Here is a 21,638-nt window from a genome sequence, read left to right on the forward strand (position 1 = left end):
CAGGGACACCTTCCACTAGACCAGGTTGCTCAAAGCCCCATCCAACCTGGCCTTTATATATTTACCTATAATACCTATATATTTACTTAGATATTGGTCTTGAGTCTCACTGTGCTTCCACCTGCATTTTACTTTCACCTGCATTTTACTTTCAGTTCTGGATTCATGCCAGGATACGTACACAAAGTCAAGATGGTATCTTTTCCGTCCAGCCACCTCCTGCCTTTGGGTAAAGTGTTAATATACTTACAGGTCTGATTTGCAGGAGTACCCCAATACACCCTTAACACTAACACACACAAGCAACAGAAAATATTTTGCAATTGGGCTTTTTTTTTTTACATATTCCTGTTTAAGTGCTGTCCTTTTACTTCTCAAAAGTATTTCTTTTCAGTAGAAGTCAGTCTATTTTTGCCTGCTGTTAATCTACGTATAAGCTAAATCTTATCCTCCCGACTCGCACAAGCAATTAGCCCCTTCGTCTGGCAAGGCAGCTCAGAAGAATAGGGAAAGCAGGATTTGTCCTGCATCTACCTATGCGTTTTAGTTGCAACCTGTGCTTGACAGAGACTGGCCAGCTGTAACATTGATGAGAAATTGTTTGAAATACTTCTGGTTGAAAAACATATAAATCATAATTACTGATAAAACAACATAGAGGTATGTGACATCTATGAAATATAGAAATAACCAAAGTTCCAGTCTAGGACTCTTATAATCTAAGTTTTCCAAATAATACAAACGTTACGACAAGTAAATTCACAAAACAGTAAGTCAGTATACTACAAGGTGACAGTGCTGTCTATGGAACAGTAAGGGTTAATTTTTTTTGAGAGGTTTAGGGGGCCATGAAAGTTGTGCATTTCAATTCGCACTGATTTGAATTGTTATATTAAATAAGGCACAAAGTTATTTTTGTTTGCATTTCTTAGTGACTACCATTCCCATCCCAGGTTGCTCCTTACAGAGCACAGGCACAGCAGGGAAGTAGCACCCAGGAACAAAGTAAGGGAGAGGCATTAGTGGAGCGCAGCAGCCTTGGGGGGAGAGACCCATTTACGCAGAGAAAGTGCTTCAGCAGGGACATTTGTGCCTGCGTCTACATGTACGTAGAGAGGTTTGGTGAGCGCATGCCCAGGGAGGACGATTTGGCTATGGTTAGAATTTGTGAGTGACAGCCATGTGACAGCTGGGAGTCAGCAAAGATTTTGTAGGGATGGAAATTCCTGAGATAGGACACACGACTGCTCATGCGATCTGCATGTGCCTATCATCACGCTGTATTATAATAGCTGACACTATGGTTTACCAGTTCTCCAAAAGAGAGGCTATAAATTAGGAAGAGGATTTGAGGAATGGTGGATGAGAAATGAAAGTCGTAACATTTAAAAACGAAGGGATAAATATAACTTGTTTTCATGTTATCGAAACAAACAAACAAAAATCTCCAACCACACCACACAACAGTACTAAAACTTGCATTTCCATCATTTATCTTTAGTGACAGGTTATTATTTCCTTAGAACATTTTTTTTTGTTTTCTTACTAACTTACCTAGAAAGGCCTCGATCCCACAAACACTCAAAAATACTAAATTTTAAGTACATGAATAATCTCACTGATTAGAGTTATTCCTACATTTTCAGGATCAGGGCCTAAGTCACAACATGCAATTAAGCAGAGGCATTTCCAAAGAACTGCTTCATTTTCCCTTCTGGGGGTCTTACGCAAACGTGAAGCCAGTGGAGATGTGCAATTTAAATCAAACCTGGAACACTGAAATACTTTCCCTTTAACACTGAATTCAAGCCAATACAGTATCACATGACCTTTACCGTAATTTCTATTAAAATCATTTCATGTCTGGTTGCTTCTGCTATCCTGGCTCATTTGTATTGTTTACAACAAGTCATTGCTCTCGACAGTTAGTGGTGGCTGAATCCATGGTTACCAGTTTTTACATTCACTGGTTAAATGGAATGCAGCTCTTCGGTGGGGTTTCATGGAGAAAGCTCTTAAGAAACCACAATCCAGCTATCAATCAGGCTAACCTGGGAGAAATTAATCTGATAAACAGAAGTATCGTTGCGTATGAAAAATTTATTGAAAGGGAGCTCAAGGCTTTTATTAGTTGCAGTTGCAGAAGTGGACATGTTCGGATCGGACTTAGTGCATGGAAGACTTAGGTTATGTGGTCTATGTCTGACATTCATCCATGTTCTGCCTTCTCTGGCGCTCACTGCTAATAAAACTATACTGGTTAAGGCTTTAAAAAAAAAATCTCAAACACTTATTTTACCAGAAATGTGCTCAGAATATAAATAGTGCTTAAACACAGGTTTAACCAGACTGCAGTCCCAGCAAAGTAACTTAAACAGACACAGACAAGATAGTAAAACACAAAATAGACAGCCTTGAGTAGAATTCAATTAAGACAAAAACCACCCCAAACAGTGCAACGTTGTTAATGACTAAATTAAGCCTGCAAACAAATATATTTTATCGCTACCTAAGAACAATACGCACTAATTCTGTTTGCCCTGTTATTTATAGTTTGGCGAAGGGTGGGGTTGCCAAAATCAAAAAGCAAAGCAAAAACTTATTTGCAAGATGGACCCCCAAATCCTTTAAAATGCTTAAAAACATAAGAAAAGTTCTCTACAGTTTGATGGCTACAATAATTGTCCCACAAGCTACATGAGAGCAACAAATAGTTAAATCAAACATATTACTACTAGCTCATCTACTGCAAAGTCACTGTATCAGAAGCCCGAATTGATTTGTTTCCTTAGAACAAATTGAAAATGAATGTAACATAACATCCGAAGGAAAAAAAAAAATCCCTCCTGCCCTGCTAATCGGATATTGTATAATGGTTGATTGCAGCTTTGCACCGTGCTATTGTTGCCTATATCATACATACTTACAGGTTCTGGGTTCTTCCAAGAGTTTGGTGCAGTTTCAAGGACAAATGTCTTAAGGAAGTCTTTCTACTGTGCAGCAGTGATCCTAGCTCTGATCTCATTACATGAGCAAAGTGCCACAGCTGACAATATACAGGAAACTTCCTGCGTGAAGAAGAAATCTTGGAAAGTCTCAGGGTTAAAAAGGCTGCTTAAATGTGCTGCTTGATTTGCTCCCTAGTTGTGTATACACAGTAGCAGCTGATCTCTGTTTGCAGCCCTGCAGAAAGAAACCTTTGCTGAAAACCAATGGCATCACATTTCAGTGGAGCTACTGCCAGGCTCTGGAGAGCAAAGCAACCTTTGACAACTTCGCCCGGTTCGAATCACCGGCGTTTGCTGCATGTCCTGCAGGACTTTTGAAACTGTATATTTACTGTATTATTTTTATTAACGCCGCTCTGAAATCCTGCATCCTAGGCAGACGTGATACAAGCAGAAGCCTCCCTCACCGTCATAGGAGGTTTTGACTGTGTCACGACTGTGAACTGCAGAATTCGCCACAATATATTTTGCTTTGTCTTGATGGTGGCATTTGCAGATGAGAAGCCGTTAGCTGCGCTCAAAAGCATTTTCTGCCTTAGAATTGCTAAATTAAGTGCAATAGGCATCCTGTTTATCCTAAATTCATCCTGAGCCTGCCTTGCGTCAGTCACACACTTCTCAGCGCTTTTTTTTCTCATACCGAGTACAAGTCAACAGACTTTGGGAGTGGGAGGGGGCTGGTCCTTTCATTTAGTATCTTATCTAGAGCCTTTTAGCATGCTCCCCGTTGGACTAAAACCGTGGAGCGCAACATGCCCAATTCAGCAAAGTTTGGTACTCTGACCAAAGTCCCAGTATGACTCCAAATATCTGTTAGTGCCCCCTTAGCTCCTGCCTTGGCCTTCCAGAACCAACCAGGAATGGGCAGAACCTGCATCAGCTTCTGCGGTTCCTGCTGCTGTCCAAGTAAACTAATGAGACCAGAAAAGCAACATTTAAAAATAATACATCTGCTAGCGCTATTTCAACTCTTAAACTGGGAAGCAATACTCCGAACACATCCTCACATTTGATGTTAAAGAATTATCAATAATTAATTCGGATCCAGTTGTTTCACCATTTAGCCCAGGGTGATTCTCCAAAGAGTAACTGGGACCACACATTCCCCCGGCACACGGTCAGAGCGTGACCATAGAGCTTGCACGCTGCTTTCCAAAGGGGACCTCCTTCTCTCTCCAGCATAACCACCAAAACTCAGAAACAAAATTCAGAAGAGTCCCTTTGCAAAGTGCACCATTGCAGAGTTTGCTTAGCAGGAGTTAAGGGTTTTTTTCTGGGCATTTGTAAGACAGATTATTCACCACGCTCTTTTCCCCTCAGGCGCTATGACTATTCTAGCTACTAGTATATTGCGTGTTATTTCTTTAATATTTTGAACTTTATTCCAAAGGGCAGAAACCAAAACTGACAGTGCATCAAGACAGCATGCTCTATGATTCAAACAGCAATATAATTGAGATCCTGCGCATACACAACATCCGAGTGTGCGTATGCACGTTGCACACGTGCGCGCACACTCTCTCACAAGCACAAACAAGTACAAGGGTTTGTGGCCCAATTTTCAGAGATACCTCATGTCCTCACCTCCCTTCGAATAAAAAAAAGTAAGAACAAGCAAAATCTGATTAGTAAAACATTAAAAATAATTTTTAGAGAAGGCAGGCACCGTTTATAGCAGGCTAACCATACTGATTCAACGTGTACTTCCACCCAAATGTGCCTCTCTCCTTTGGGAGAAGGATCCTGTCCACCCCTGCACCATGTCACACCAGAGAAATGAAAGCGTGTGGTGGCACCAGCAGGATTAATCTTGCTCTTCTCCCTGGAGAGACAGTGCAAGGCAGGGCATCGAAATCCTGGCTACGAGGCCGGGCTCACTGACTGCCTGCGTCACCTCCGACACATCACCTCACCTTTCCGCGCCTAGACCGGCACCATCGCATTTAACGCGTGTTGCAAAAGCACAGTTTCTGTGCCTACGTTGCTCAAGCTGCGAGACAGGGATTGCGTGTCAGAGAAAGGTAAAGGACTAAAACCTGAGGTTGTGCGTCCAGCTCCCAGCTGTGCCCTAAGAAGGGCTGTGACCTTGGACCGCCTGCTCTCTGTGCTCCAGTGCCCAGCCTGCTGCCCAGGCTCCACATACCTCGCTCTCAACCCTTGTCCACCTGGTCTCTTTTGACTGTAATATGGCAGGAGAGGTTTTTTCCTGATAGCAATTCAGCACGGAGTAGAACAAGCTCTTTTTGTCAGGTGGAACTCAAGACACTAATTTAAGACAAGTAAAAAAAGAATCCCTGTGGAAGCAGGAATTTCAGTGAATGAAGCTTCCTCCTCAAGAGCCTCTAAATACCCAAGTGTCTGCGCAGAAAGGCTGAGACTCCCGAACGCAGCATGAGAGCAGTAACCCGACCACATTCAGCCGTCCTACACCACACAGCCCAGCCGGCACGTGTCAAGGCTGGAGGACATCCACTCCGGGTTAGACTCCACTTCTCCTTACCTCTTCTCTATAATCGTGTCCCATCCGTCACAGCCGGGTCAATATGGATCCAGGGACACAGCTCCTTCAACTCCCTTCTTTTGTAAAAGTATACACAGATCCCAACCGTGGGGGACACAGGAATTGCCAAACGTTTCTCCTCCCGGTCTTCTCAGCTACACCTCAGCCTGCAACACTCTGTCTTCCCTTTTCTCTCCTTTCTGATTTTCTCATTGAATTTTGTTTTCACAGAGTCGTATACGGCAGGGAGCACAGTAATAATTCAAAGTCCATTTTCCAACCTCCAGAGGATGGGGTACTGTAGCCTGGCTACTAAGGAGAGGCTGCAAAAAACGTTTGGAAGGATGGGGAGCAAGAGCTAGGTGAGAAATGAAGAAGGGGAAGCCAAGCAACCCCGAGCTCAGGCAATGTCAGAAGCTATATGTCTCCATCCCTCCTCCACCCGGCCCAGTGGAAAGGGCGGCCCTTGGAAACCAACCCACTGCCTGCTCCTCTGAAGTCTAACCTAGAACTGGTGCCCAAGATGGGCCATGCTCTGCCTTCCTGACGTCCATCAGTTGCAACAATTTACAAAGCTTCTTGTTTGATTCATGCGGGTCTTAAAATTCAAAGACATCGTCAAGAGGAAGTCATTTAAGGCTAATACTACAAACAAGTAAAACAGAGCACATTCTCAGTTTTAGCATCAGTCTTGGGATATTTGTTGTACATTTTAAAACCCTGTTTCCAGGAGTCAAGTAATGAGAGACCAGCTTGTTCTTTTAAAATGAGATTTCTGGCTCCTGTGATAAAAGAGGAATTATTGAAAGTAACCGCGATAAAACAGAAGTCCAGCAGACACACAGTGACACTTTTAAAAGTCACACCTTTTAGCTAGTCTCAAAATTTTCAATAAGCAGTATCGGTTTTAATTATCAATCTCTGAACTCAATAGAGTTTACATTACACAGAGTAATGAGAGCTACACCTGAAAGCACCTGGAAGGCCAGACTCCAAGAAACACATCTTACCTGTTATATTCAGACACTTAGGATTTTGCTTAAATATTAAGTCCCAAACTCTGTTCATTTAGACCTGTCTGATCTCTGCACAGATCCTGAATGTGTCCTATCCCCAGTCTATCCATACACATATTAACTGTGACTACTGGATTTTCTGTTAGCTTTTTAATGCATTTGGATCCTCGTCAACGTATGGAACACCTTCCTCATCCTCACACACCGAGTAGCTACGCTCTCCTCATTGGAATTTCTCCATAAAAGTCACTTCTCCCTTTTAATCTATTAAGACTTTAAACCAAAACTAATACAATCATCAAGAAATTTTCCTAAGCTATGTGTATGCCCAAGCTAGGTGTTGTTCCCGTCAGCAGCTCTGCACTACCTGATCATTCAGGATTCTCCTTCCTGTTGTATTTACTATGCTCACATTTTGTGCTACGTGTACAATTAAAATTGTTTGGTTTTTCATACCGTTGTCTTTCATTTGCTCTCTAAAGTATCCAGCATACTTTGAAACCTATATAGGTGATAATATAGATGTAAATATTGCCATGGAGGCATCACAATAAATTTGACGCTGGGAATAATTCATTCAAGGTGTCTAGATCCAATTTAAATTCTTTCCCAGTTTTAACCGAGGCTTCATAACCAGATGAACTTAAACCAAGGTGTACAAATTCATGCTACACTGGTAATCCACCCTAACTAGGAAATAAATTTTCAGTGATTAAGTTGGATTGTTCATACAAAACGCCAGCTTCAGCTTTTCACCCATACAAAACAGCTTGGAAAATATATACTGCATGTGTTTATTATAGCTACAGTTGCTATGAACATCTATAACTCTCCAACAATTTCTTTGATTTATTTTCAAAAACATACAGGGCATGAAATGATGCCTGCAACCTTACATTTCCCTCAAGAACATTGTGGGGAGAAGATATATTCCAAAACATCATGTTAGATTCCTTGTTATGTCTCCTTTTTAAAATAAATGTATGATAATCAATTACACATGCTTCAAAGCAACTGCCACTAGATTCCCCAACAGAAAAGCTGTTTGAGAAAAGTTGCATTTTCTTTCCCCTAATGGTTGAGTTATAATAAGAGATCTTGCTCAGAGATTAAAGGAAAAAATTGTATTCTAAAGGATAGGCCCTGCTCAGCTTGTATATGCATGCGCAGGTTTGTGCTTGCCTAGACCTGACTTAGAACGAGGTTTTCAGAGAAGTAACATCTCCACTGATCAAGACGCTAACAAAAGCATGTGCGTGTGAAGATCTTGCACCTAATCTCCTTGTCATACATGCTTGTAGCAATCCAAGTGATGTCAAGAGAACGACACAGATGATAATGTATCAGGCTCGACTTTCCTTTCAACCTCAATATGCAAAACATTCACTTAAGAAGTCCACCCAGCTGTAGCTTCCACTAGAAACAGAAACCTGCAGATGTTTATAGGAATATCAATTAAGTTGAATGGGAGCTCTGCCATTAACGCTGGTGCATGTAAGATCGGACTTTGCAGGCCTGCCTGAACTCCACGCAGAAGCTGAAGTGCATGTTTTCTCCAGGGTATTGAGCCCGATGGGTTATACACCATTAACAGGTGAGCATAATATGGATGCTATCTCCACAACCTCACGGCTCTGGCACAGGGACAAGGGTAGCATCCCCGGGCAGCACCCTTGCCCATGGTGGGGAGACCGGAGCGGCCGGGAACGCGTGCAAGCGCATGGCACCCAGCATAGAAAAGGTCAGGCTCTTTTGTCTCCTCTGCACCAGGTAGTTTGTGCTGCCTTCACCCCAAGCAGGGAGCGCCCGCTCCCTACCTCCTGGGCTTTTAATGCCTTGGGTTACACCGCAAACTAGACAGCTGGCAAACAATATAGAAATCTGGACGGGATGGGACAAGCCCCTCTAAGGAGGACTGACACCTACTGGCACTGAGTTTCAAGCAAAGATGGAGAAAGCTGGATCTGAGGCTTGTTTCAAATAAAACATTGCCCTGTTCATCCGTGCAAGTGTGCAAAATGTGTGTGCCAAATCTGGAAACAGAAATAAATTAACTCATTCCACCCACTTTTTTTTTTTTCTTTCCTCCTGTCTTCCTTTGAATCAAATCCTCAAAGAACAAAAATTCACAGGAGAGAAAATATTGGCTGGCACCCTCTTTGGACTGCAGCACTCTTTTATCCGTTACTAATGAAGCCTTGGAGGAGGAGGGGAGATCACTGGACGTGCGTGCCTATTGCCCATGCAGCCCCAGCTAGATAGCATCAACAGTTGTTCTCCTATTTTCACAGTGGGAAATAAGCAGGTACTAGCTGTACAGGAATAATCAGGAGGAATCTAGGTCAAAATCAGAGCAAGACTGCTCTGTCCATTTGAGGAAACTCACATGCAAACACAACACCCATGTAAAAACAAAGAACTTATTTGTAACAGTTCTCTCTCTTAAGATTGCTAAACAAGCGTGCAAACGTTGGCCTACCTTGAGTAAAAGACGCTATTCCTTTCGTGTGACTTTTGAAAAGGCATTCAAAATCAATATAAAATTGCAATATTAGGAAATTTTATAATTATTATTTCAAAAATGCAGACTTGAAAGGGTCTCTTGTTCACGGGTAAACCTTCAGTTAGTTTTTCTAGTACCGGTAGTTCAATCGAAAGATTCGCCAACTGCCCCCTGGAGAAAACTGAAGATCTGCATTTAAATGGAGATATAGTATTTCCACATGCACGGTACCTGCAAGGCAGATACTGTCAAGGTTTCTTAGTGAGTGGATCTCAAATTGTATTAGGTACATTTCAGTGCTGTAACTATCCCCATTTCGTAGGACTGGGGCTATTTCCATATCATTTTTCTGTGTGCATGCTTTGTAATATTTGTCCTGATAAGTCAAAATTAAACCCCCATCCACAACAAAGCCCTCACATACCAACAACAAGGAATTACAACCTCATGTATAATTTTCTGATATGGACGATGAAGACTATATTAGAAAGCTTGACTAGAAATCTTAAATAATTGAAAACTCTGATGACTTAATAGAGTAGTAAGCTTGGTTTACAATGCAGCCAATTTAGAGCCATAAAAACACTGTGTAAAATTTTTATCTTGTGGTTGACCATTACGTATCCTATTTATTATTCCAAAGTATTCCAACAGCATTTTTCTTCATCAGTGTGACTGCTGGCATTTAGCACCCACTCGCTAAATGCACGTGATTTTCCTGGAACAGCTTTAGGAAAAGAAAACAAAAAATTAGCAGATCACTACAAAACTGTTCCTTGTTACAATATGCATCTTTTCACATTCTGACTTGAACCGACTTCATGTGCTGCAAAATACGTTTGAAACCGCCAAGACTTAAATATAATAAATCAAAGCCACACACGTGAAGTTAAAAAGACTAGTGTAACTACTGTTCCTGACACATCAGAGAACCAAAAAAAAATATCAAACCTCATGAATACTTTGCTGCTAATGTACACGAGTTCAAAGAGCAGCATTCCTCTCAGGAAAACATCTTAATTTTCATATCAGAAAATCATCCTAACCTTCCAGAAAAGTTTTTGCGAGTATGCAAGGAAGGCGGAGGGAAGGTTTAGAGTGCAAAAGACACTCGTGATGGGTTTCAGACACGCAGGCATTAGTCCAGGCAGCCTCTCGCTGAAATTCAGGTTGCAATTGAAATGTCCCTGTAAACAAGGTTACTGCGAACGGCCCAAGATATCCTTCTCAGCAACACCTTCACCAGGAGCCCTTCAGCTGTCTACTTAGTTTGTTATACCTTATCTCGCAGGCCTGACATCCTAATGCTGATTCAAATTCAGGATTCAAAATGAAAGATGAAATATCTCTAAGATCACTTAATATTGAAATACCGTTGCAGTAATAAGTGGTGCCAGGCTCGAGATAGGGATATAGTACTCTAGTGGTAACCTTTTAATTTCTGACAAAATACTGTGGAATAACTCTGATACTGCACACACAGTTAATGCAATCGATTTGTTTTCCTTATTTTGATAATGAGCACGCTGAATGTCATGTTTACCTTCTCCTGCCCCTGGCACATTTTAAACTGTGAAGTCCTCTAGAAGGAGACCTGCCAGGTTCCCATACAGACACGAAACCCCTCACACCGCAGACCCCCCCTCCCCAGCACACAGAACCACGGCTACCTTGATGCTCTCAAGACAAGGAAGATCATAACCACAGAGTCGCTTCGTCATTCTAAGTCTTTGGCTATTTTCAGTGGAAATGCAACACACGCACCATGTATAATCTAATGTAGGTTATATTGTAAACTACTCCCATTCTGAAAGTGAGGGTAGGTATGCCACACCAGAACATTGCGTCCTCTGAAATAAAACAGGGAAGTAACACCAAAATGTATCAGGCAAGTTTTACGCTTTGTATTTCAGACAGGGTGGCTAATAAATGCTTAAAACTTTGGTGGTTTTATATAAAGGGCATTCAGATTTCCCTCCCAGCCACAAATGAAGATAGGTTGAAGGGGGGGGGGAGGTCATCTGTTTTTCTGTTGGGTTATGTTTGCTGTTAGAGTCTCCTTAATAGCATGAAAAGACAGGATTGGGGGGCGGGGGGGGAGGATATTGGGTGGGGGGAGGATTACAGGAGAGAAACCCAAGCTGCTCAGCACCTGCCTTCCCACACTACCGTTCACCTTAATTTTCCTGCCCTTTATATTCTACTCATTTTCACTTGCCTCCCCCATTATTTAGTCATCTCCTCCACGCAGCCCTCTCTTCTTTGCCATCACGAGAAACACACGAACTAGACCAAGTACTGGGAGCGCTTCCCCTGCAGCACTTCAAAATGTACCTCCAGACCACTCGCTCCTTCATAGCATGAATGCCCAGGGGAAAATAAAAAAAAATTTTAAAAGGGGAAAAAACCAACCAAAAATTCCTCGCGGCCGGGTCACATTCAGAGCCCCACACGCAGCCCCTTCTCCAAACCCCTCACGGCCGGAGCTGGGGGGGGAGAACCGGGAAGAGCGAGCGGTGCGTTGACTTCCCACACTTTCCTCCGCCCCTCCCGCCTCTGGGTGCCAGCGGCCCCGCCGCCTTTGTGCGCGCCCGTCCCTCCGCGCCCGCCCGCGGGTCCTGACGCTGGGGCACAAGCGGCGCAAAGTGCGTCCCGCGTGGCACGGCCACGCCGCCGCTCCAGCCGGCCGGGGACAGCCGGAACGAAGCACCCAGCAGCAGCAGCAGTGCCCCCCGCCCGGCGCGCAGGGCTCCCGCCGGGCCTGCTCGGCTCCCGCCAACCGCTCGCAGAAGTGGTTCAGGAAGGAGAGGGCGGCGGGGGAGGGACGGGGGCGAGGACGGGTCCGTGTCGTGTGTGTCGTCCCCCCGCCGGCCTCGCCCCGCCGCTGCCCGGGCCGCGCCGCAGCCGGGACGCTTCGGGGCTCCCGAAAGGGCAGCCCGCGGGCGGCAGGGCGACACGGGCAGCAGTCGCGACAATCACACGCGCCCCGGCACCGGCTTTGAGAGTCCGGTCGCCCTTCCCCGCTCGCAACCGCCAGAGCCACCCCGGGACCCCGGCCCCAAACTCTTGCTGGCTAAAGCCTCGTCACTTCCCCGGCACTCCTGACCGTGGGCAAGGGGGGGGGACACACAAAACCTGCTGGGGTAGGATCTGTCAGCAGAAAAAAAGATCATCCCCCCCCCCCCCCCGGCCCAATAATTTTAAATAATTGTCCGAGAGACGAGAACCACTAAACCCCGGGTGGCCGGTGCTGTTGTGCGGCTTTTTACGAAGCTGATTTTTTTTTGGGGGGGGGAATGACTCTGAGCAAGTGCAATTGGCAAGGTCTGAAGGTGGAAGGGGGGGGGGCAGCGCTTCTGGCAGCGGCTCGTCTCCACGCAAAAACATGCCCCCGATGCAATGTCAGCTCGCAGAGGTGCGGGGTGGGGAGGGGGGGGCTCGCTTTACCTGGTCAGCTCAGAACCGCAGGCAGGTTAATCAGGTGAGTCGTCGGGGATTTTAAAGAAGCCGAAGCCGGTTTCTTTGCTAGGAAAGTCTACAACACCATGCAGGGACATTGCAAAATCTTTACACACGCCTCCTTTAACTGGGCTCCCGCGACCTCCGCCGGCGAGGGGGGAGCCGCCGGCGGGCGGCAGGCCGCGCGGCGCCGCGGCGGCGGGGCGGGGGGCGCGGGGGGCGGCGGCGGCGGGCGCGGCCCGGAGGGCGGCCGGCGGCGGCGGGCGGGCGGCGGCGGCCCCGGGCCCCGCGGCCCCGGCCCCGGCGGCGTCCCCGGGCCTCCCTGCCGCCTTGGTAGCGCCGGTCCGCACTCGGCCTGACCCGGGACGTCACGCCGCCTGTCTGTTTTCTCAATGATAACTTGGCAGGAGAAGGGGGAAGCGGCCGGGTTTTTCCTGGGCTCGTTACCGGGTACGTGCACGTTTCTTTCGCATGCGGTGGTTTTTTGTTTTTTTTTAGCGAAATAATAAAAAGCCGGGACAGGAAATCCGGGGCGCGGCGGGGGCTGCCGCCCCGCGATGGTGGCGGCCGCTCGCCGGCGGGCGCGGGGGAGCGGCGGCGCGGGGCGGCGCGGCCGAGGGGAGCAGGCATGCGTTCATCTTTTTGTCTTTCATTTTACCTTCAGGGTGACATTCAGTGCCAGGCGAGCCTCGCCGGTCACCGCCAAGTCCCACCTGGAAAAAAAACAAACAAACAAAAAAACCAACCAACCAACCAAACAAACAAAAAAACTACCGAAAACGGGGGGCGGGGAGGGGGTGCCACCCCCCGGCAGCCCGGATGCGGGCGGCCGAGTCCTCCGGCGGCGGACGGGACACCTCGCCCCGGGGACGCGGGGACACACGCGGGCACGCACACGCCGCCAGCCGCCCCCGGGCCATTTGCCGAGCCACCGCGGGCCGGCGGAGGGGGGGGACGCACACCGCACAAAAAAAGGGTTAAAATAAAAAAAAAGCGGGGAAAAAAAAGCACCCGAAATGCGAGAGGGAGGTAGGCGAGGAGTAACGCTGCTGGCGGTGCAGCCGCCGCACCGCTGCTGCCGTGCAGGCCCGGCGCCGCGCCCCCCCCGAATCTCCTCCAAGGCCCTGCGGGGGAGGGCTGGGGGGCGAGGGGGGGAGCCCCCCGACGCACAGACTCGTGTGGCAGCGGGCGGAATTTGGGGTGCACCCGTGCTCCCCGTGGGCTGCGCGGCGCGGGGCCGGAGGAGGCACGGCGGTCGTTGGGATATTCGCTAGCACAATGGCGTCGCTGCTAAGGAAAGCAAGAGACTGGCGCAGACCCTGGCAGGGTTTAATCGCGGGTGTTTAAACCGTCTCTCCCTACCTCTGCTGCTAGGGTTGCGGAGCATCTATTTCTGAAAGCAGGACGTTTTACGTTAAAACAGGGAGCGAGCTTAGGCCTGCAGCCGGCACCGAAGTCGGTGTGACCGCCGTGCACGCCATGAGTGGTGGTCTGAGTAATGGTAGGGGCTGGCAAGGCACCTGCATTTTCTTCCCTTCATCTTTGGACTTTTAAAAGGCAGATCCTGTAAGTCGACGTGAATGGTCCCGCTGAATTCAGGGAACCTTTTACATGCTGGATTTAACTCGCGTGCAAAAGTATTTCCAGAACTAGGCCTCACTTAAAAAGAAACTATCCATGGTAGCGCAGATTTAAGTGCCTCTTCAGCTAAAGATCAGTTGTTACACACGCACTGTTAATATCCCAAACTGCTGAAACACCACAACACCTGCACGGTGACCACAGAGTGTCCCAGCAGCGCCCAAAGTCAAGTTTACCTGTTCCATGCTGCGTTTTGCACCGCCCATTTTAATACCAAGTTACAACATTGCCGATACGCACGTAACTAGCGCGGTGGAGTTCACAAAGGGACACACGTAGCAGGGCTGAAACGAAATTATTTTTTGCAACTGCCTCTGTTCAGCCTTAATATTAGCATTAACACTTTCATTTTCCTCATTTAAATACAATAAAAGGGAAAATTGCCTTTGCTTAATATTGTTACTAATCAGGTTTTGCTGTTCCAGTTTTTATGAGGAGATAAAGTCCGGGAGAAGTTAGTGTACACCTTTTCTGTGGCTGGACTCTGTGCTCTCCAACAGCACCTTATTTTAAATGGTGAGATCGTCTGTTGCAACTGGAAAAAGAGCTGGGGGAAAAAGAAATCCTTCTCGGAATATAGTACAGTCCAAGCATCATTTTAAAGAGCCTGAAAATGAAAGCTCTTCTTTTTTTTTTTTTTTTTTTAACCCAAGCTACTCAAGATGTTTTCTGGCTTGGCTAGAAAGACAAGTTTCTGTTTCTGTTCTGGAATTGTTTTGAACTGCTTTTAGACTAAATTCTTGCCTGTCTTAAGTATACTGTCTCAGCAAAGTACAGAGTACATTACTGATAAATTTTTTTGGTAGACTTGAAAAGCATTGGGTACGGCTTGATTGTTGTCTATATTTTGCCATTCATTTTTAAGTGAGGCTCTTCTGATTGATGTGGGAAATTTGTTTAAAAGGATGAAGGGTATGGCATTGCTACCCAAGATGCTACTTGCAATTATTCCATACCTCAGCTAACAGGGAGATTTTTAGTTGTGATTGTTCCACTTTTAAAAGTGAATTAGTTAATCAAATTGCTATTTTTGGAATGCACTTAAAGGAGCATTAAAATGCATTAATTTCATTAAAATAAATGAGCAGATAGGCAACAAAACAAGTAGAAGTCAAATAAGCAAGAACTCACCTATGGAGCCAAATTCAGCCCTAGTGAAATCAACCGAGTTGTGTTTGTCTACAGCATATTTAATTTGGCCTCCGCAGTCGCACAGCTGACACTTTATTTGGTTGTCAAAGGTGTGTATATTAAAAATGTGTGAGCCATGCTTCTTCTCCAATGTGATTAACCTCTGAAGTTAAATTCACCTGTTTTCCATATAGCTCAGCTGCGCAGTCCTATCGCATATGCAATTTCTGGTGTGCGTACACACCAGAGATGCAGAGAGGCATTCCCAACCCCGGTATTAGTCTAAGGGACGTGAGTTGTAGCCGAAGCGAGGGTGTGATGAGGTGGATTTCAGCAGAGGCTGTTCACAACCAACTGCATATATGCTCCAGTTAATAGGCTGTACTGAAGTTTCTGCTACCGTCTTTCATTACTGCTGTTACTCATGCCAGTGAGAGTAAAGGAGAGGTTGGTATGTCTATAATCACACGTTCATTTGCTATGTAGATATATCCTAAGAGCCTCTCAGCCTGGGAGAATTAATGCTGGAATAAGGTCAGATGTGAATGTAAAGCAGAACTCTGTTCAGATAGCTCGTTCATTCTGGAATGACCGAGTTGTTTCCTGGCTTCACTTAATCCACTTTCAAAGTGGATTAAGATAATTCAAGAAAGTGAATTCTTATGCTGGCATAAGATTTGTCTACACATGGCTTTAGTCAAGAGTAATTAACTGCAGTGTACCTAATAAGCGTTTCGGAATAATGTTTTGTGTAGACAAGTCCAAAGTTCCACAGGTGAAAACAACAGAATTTAGTCTTTCTGTATAAGACGAGGTTAACGTAGCCCAACGTTTGACCTACTTCTTTCCTTCTGAAGCATATTTAATTCATTACAGGTTTTCCTTTCTCAACAAAAACCCCACAACAGCTATGTATTTATGATCGATTCCAGGATAGCGATGCCATGTGCATTCCACTAAAAATAAACAATTTAACCAGTATATGCTCCGAGTACTTCCTCAGCTGCCTTAAAGTGGACAGTAGGTTCTTTACTGGAGAAAATGTCAGCTTCTCGATTGTAAATATTTTGAGCAGGTTGTTACAAACAAAAGGAAAACGAAAACCAAAGCTCTGCTCTGTCCTCTTAAACACCCTTGTCCATTTGCACTTTGACTGCACACCGTTCAAAGCAATAGCACCCATTCTAATTCAACAATACTAGTTCCTGAATGAGGAACCTCTCAGACTTGCACAGAAGGGTTTGCAGAACAACAGGGCCTTCAGAAGGCACCTTAAGAACAGAGAGCTAATTTATAGTTTGCTTACAGGGATCTGAATCAGGAAGAACCTACCTGAAACTGAGGCAGCTACTCTGCTCTGAATCAGGTGTATTGTATCACTCCTGGCGTACAGGAAAGTTACCAAAATGATAATGAGAACATCCAAACTTTATTGCGACTTTGTGCCAAGCAGAAAGTTTGTCAAATGACATGTGGTCTCATTCTGTGCCGCAGAGCTCCCTGGGAAGAGAGGTGACTATTTGACGTGAATTAAGACTCCTAAACTTTAAAGTCAAGGTTGTTTGTTGGGGTTTTTTTTTGGGGGGGGGGAAACCAAACCAAAAATGAGAAAGAAATTATGTAAGTTCAGCTAGTAAAACAGACAATTTTTTGAAAGAAGCATAAATATAACAGCTAGATGGTACAAATTGCTGACCTTTTAAACGTTGACAAGGGAAAAGCCAATACAAGCTATGAAGATAAAAAAACCCAACTCCTACTTTGTGTGAAAGGCTGTAATGTGGGAAGGCAGAGGGTACCTAGGGGTCTTCCCTTACGCAGATGAAGTAGCCCCGCTGCTCTGTGCAAGTGGCCGCAAATGATGCCACACGTAGGATTCTGGTTCCTCAGCTCAATTTGCGATTATGAGCATGGCTTTGCTCTCCTGTGCTGGTCTTGGTTGAGGATACAGCGAATGGATTTCAACGTATGCCTCCCTCACACCGAGCATGCTTATTTAAGTAAGAAGCTTTCTGGTAAGAACATAAGTGTTGAATAAAGAAGGTAAAACACCAATAAAACAAGAAATCAAGTTCTTGAATTCTGTTGTGCGGGGTAACTTTGACCATGGGCCTAGTGTTGATAGTAAGGCTCAAACGAGACTAAGATGGAAGGCAAGGAGGGTTTTGGACCATATAGGAGCATGTGTGATCTGAAATCCCACTGGTATAAACAATTGGATTAGATTATTTTACACTCTGCTTCCACTGAGAGGTCTCTGAGCGTTGGAGCCACCAGCAGTGGTAGGGTATCCAGGCTCTCCCCCTCTCCTGTCATTACAGGGAATTACTCATCCAGTGAGGAAGGTGTCTTTAAATCTCTGAGACGATGGCACAACACGCACAAGAGGAAATCTTGGCGCACGCCGATGCAATGAAATGAAGGATCCTCTATGAGAACTGGTTAGTAGCGCCAATGTTTAAGATTTGTCATAGCAGCCACCGAGTGTTTTGTTTTTTGTTCTAACAATGTGAATTATGCATTAAACATTAATACAAGCAAGTGTACTTTTCTTTTGATCTTCAAGCATAATAATTTCTAATGAGAGTTTATACATGAGCATTGAAACAAATCCCTGAGTCATGTGAATTTACATTGGTTTTACTCTGTGGGAAAGATATCCCACATGGGTTACTCATGTTTGTAAAACCTAACATAAATCAGAAGAAAAAAATGAGCTTCCATTTGGCTGTTGGAACATAAATATCTACGTAGACATTTGGCTTGCACGCTAGTGGTAATGCGATGTTAAAAAGTTAATTTGTCAGAGATCAGGATTTGGGGTGGGGCCCTCACCTAATATGAGATCCAAGTCTGCTCAGAATAAGCACGCTCACCTCTTAGCTTCTGCAACCTGGCTTCTAACAAGAATCGAGCCTGGTGTCAGAGGAATTTGAACTAACTCTGTGAAGTAGTAAAGGGATCAGAATTTGGCTTGCTCGATAGAGACCAAAGTTGCCAAACTGCCATCAGCAACTAGTAATATAATATTGCATATATGTAGCAGACAAACTGTACAGTGCTCAGTGGCCCCTTTCCTGACGCCCTTGACAGCCGGCTGCGGTGCAAGGCTGACCCAGTCCTGACCAACTCTAGAACCTGCTCGGCCATATCTGATATCTGCTCCTCTCATTTTAATGTCAGTCACAAATACTGCATTCCATGATAATATAAACACTGTGGATTGTGTAACTGCCAAGACAGTTATTTAAAATACAAACAGAATTTAAGCCGTTTCCCCTTTCACACACTACACAAATATCAAAATAACCAGCAATTAACAGTCTGCACTTAACCAGTCATGCTGTATGTGCAAAGTACATGTGACATACTGGGGAAAGTACCGGTACAAAACAGTATGTGATGGGCCTGATTCCTGGCTATACAGGTGCTGACTACAAGATTTCCAGAACGCCTCTTGCCTCTCCAAACCCGATCTCAAAGCCAAAGGTTGCAGAAGAGGAATGGCTGCCAAGAAGGTATTATGTTTAATGGCAGATAGGCTCTATCTATGATTCAGGTCATATCTCAGGAATTCTCAAAAGCCCATTAATGTATTGTATTCTTAATGTGTAAGTGCTAAAGGAGTCCTGGAAGCCAGAGATCCAGTATTACCCCACATAATTCGATGTTCTTATAGAAGGCTACAGTCATGCTCCCTGCTGCTCCTTTTCTCTGGCCTGAATAACCTTAAAGGCTGATGGTAGAGTTTCAAAAGGAAGAGCGGAAGAAGCCTACGCGTAGAATAGTTTATAGACTGGAAGAAGAGGAAATATGAAACCCTTCATCCCTGAACTTGAATTCTCTTAACTGCTATGTTTTATATAAAGACAGAGGAACTGATACTACTGCAGTTGAGAAGAAAGCACCTGTGACACTCCATTATGGAAACCCAACACTGTTTGTATGGATTAAGTCTTCCCTGAGGTTGCAGAACTTCATCTGGCATGTTAAGTCAAAAGATAAATAGGTCAATATTGGATCTTAAACAATTTGGGACTGAAGGGCCTCAACTACCTCAACTCCATCTAGACCCTGCTTGAAGCACATAGACAGTATCCAGCTTTAAACGTTCGGTGAGTCTTCTGATTTTTCAAAATGCGTCAGTACATCCCCAGGCACACACAAAAAGCTGTACTTGCAAAGATGTGATAGATATAGGTAGAAAATGGTGTACACAAGCTTGTAGGAAGGCCTTTCTTAGCATCAGTCAGGGTGACAAAGCCTGTTGGACCATGGGTTCCCGGGCTGCATTCACAGCCCTGGAATGCTGGCTGGAAACACTCCCCTGTAATTTAGCTCATTTGGTGTGCATTGAAGATGCTAATTTCTAAAGTCCTAAGTGAAATGTGCTGATACTGAACCCATCCTTCCTCTTATACCTGTGGGCCTCTAGCAGGTGGCCAAGAGGCCAGTGGGAAGGAGAGGACACCAATTTTAATCTAATTGTTCATGATGGAAAATGATGAAAAAAGTGAAAAGATCTTATTCCACAGAGCAATGCATTTACTTCTATTTAACTGCTTAACCCTAGTCAGAACCCTGAATTCCATTACTGTATATGAATGTCATGGCATGGTGAAGTCTTATTCAGCAATTAGCTGGTCAGAGCCACAAACCAGAAACCAAAGATGCAGCCAGTGAAAGCTGACATAGCTCTCATGAAATCAGTGGAGTCATACCAATTTATACTTGCTGGGGATCCAATCTTCAATTTCTAATAAAAAATTGAGAAATTGCATTTTTTCCATGATATTTTGGTCATATTATACAGCAATGGCAATAAAAAGTTATAAATATTTATATAGCCAAGACGACAGAAGCAAAACCAATGCAAAATCTTTAGCAATTAAATCCTACAACCACGTTATTACATATTTCGGCATTGGAGCCGTGTGGATTACTGCTTAACTTTAGGGCAGCAAGGTAAGCTCATTTTCTTGCCTCCGTCTTTTCAGTCGCCATTAGGGCTGCAACCTTCCCATCCTCCTCATGAGCTCATCTCCCAGTACCACCCCCGGGGAGAGGGGGAGAAGTTACACGATGGATGTTCTTCCATGGGCGGACGTCTACATTGAATTTTAATGACAATTTTGAAACTCTTGAAGTCAATTGCTGGGCAGTGCAGAAATTAGTGGGGCTTGCTGCTGCCCCAGGCTGCGTGCTCGCCTCTCCTGCTGATGTTAGCAAGATTACAGGGGCTCAACTTTTTGCAGAAGTAAGTCCCAAAATACCAGGTCCTTCTCTTGTGCCACAAAAGGCAAGGCAAGAGACCTGCTGCCGTCAGGCCCAACTGAGTTGCCTCAGTGTCGATGCAGAGCAATTTCTACAAAAGTTAGGGTAACCGCTCCAGATTTACCCTACCAGAGATGTGTTCTCATGAGGTATTTATAGCATAGTCGCATTGTTCAGGGTAAGAAGGTAAATTTGTTAAGTCCTGTACAAAACATTTCGTCAGATAAAGTTCCTGCATCCAAAAGCCCTACAAAGAAGATTGCTGAGGGAGTGTGGCAAACAATGGGATATCCTGGGAAGAAAGTACACCAGTAATTGCAGTAAAGGCAGCCAGCTACACAGGCTTTTCCTACACGCGGGCTAATGACAATTCTGCCAAGGAGGCAAGTTGTTTATTTCCTTTTTAGCTATGCTATTTCCATTGCATTACTGAATCACAGTTCATTAATAGCTTATAAACATCAAGTTTATAAAGCTTTAGAAACCTTGTCATATCTAAGACAATATGTACCAATTTATCTGAATCTATAAAAATATGTAATCTCATTTTGTAATGTGACTAATTTTTAATTATTTTTTAAATAAATAATGTAATTAATTTTGTAATGTAATTTTGGGGTTTGTTGGTTTGTTGCTTTTTTTTTTAATAACTTTAGTAAAGGAGGGATAACTTTTGGTCTTGTTTTTGTCTTCTTAGAAGATTCAGGAAGGAATATAAGGGATAGTCCCCAAATCTGTATATATCTACTTGTAGCTAATGAAACAGAAAATAAAAGATGCTTCCGAATAGTGCCAGTCATTTAATCTGCTCTGTAGTTGGATGGCAGAGTTTCAACCGTTTTCACCAAAACAGGGAGACCCACTGCAGAGTACTGTCTTTTCAATTTTGGGCTAGACAATCATAGCCCTGAATAGGTCATGGAAGGGACCAGCCTTCCCTGTGTTAGCCCTCTGGTCAGGTGGCAGCTCCGACCAAAAACAGACAAGAAAAGAGGACAGACGTAGCCACCTGGCATTGCCTTCTCGCACAGACAGGAGCGGGCAGGGGAGGAGGGAGCTGGTGTGCAGCCAGGTGTGGCCGGATCACGGGCCAGGCTGCCGAGCTG

At 44.8% G+C, this 21,638-nt stretch overlaps 1 protein-coding gene and 1 long non-coding RNA gene across 13 annotated transcripts in view; one reads left to right on the forward strand and one right to left on the reverse strand.

Moving 5' to 3' along the window:
- ESRRG (estrogen related receptor gamma) overlaps positions 1-13,337 on the reverse strand; it is a 392,081-nt gene extending 378,744 nt beyond the window's left edge. For 6 of the 8 annotated variants that reach the window (XM_072856949.1, XM_072856950.1, XM_072856944.1 and 3 more), the window contains exon 1: positions 12,475-12,618. The gene's annotated coding sequence lies outside the window, so the exon portion shown is untranslated. Of the gene's footprint in view, positions 1-12,474; positions 12,619-13,144 lie in introns of those variants that run through there. The other 2 variants (XM_072856952.1, XM_072856946.1) reach the window with 2 other exon arrangements.
- Positions 12,836-21,302, forward strand: LOC140649560 (uncharacterized). 5 transcript variants are annotated; one of them, XR_012041655.1, is made up of 5 exons: positions 12,836-12,936; positions 17,580-17,699; positions 18,686-18,776; positions 18,875-19,373; positions 20,256-21,254. It is a non-coding gene; the product is annotated as an uncharacterized lncRNA (long non-coding RNA). The 5 variants fall into 5 exon arrangements; XR_012041654.1 differs by adding an exon at positions 14,553-14,643 and having other exon boundaries at positions 12,889-12,936; positions 18,686-19,373; positions 20,256-21,257; XR_012041651.1 differs by having other exon boundaries at positions 18,686-19,373; positions 20,256-21,255.
- The last annotated feature ends 336 nt before the right edge of the window (positions 21,303-21,638 follow it).

This window comes from Ciconia boyciana, chromosome 3, assembly GCF_034638445.1.
Source record: "Ciconia boyciana chromosome 3, ASM3463844v1, whole genome shotgun sequence".
In the NCBI taxonomy this organism is placed as follows: Eukaryota; Metazoa; Chordata; class Aves; order Ciconiiformes; family Ciconiidae; genus Ciconia; species Ciconia boyciana.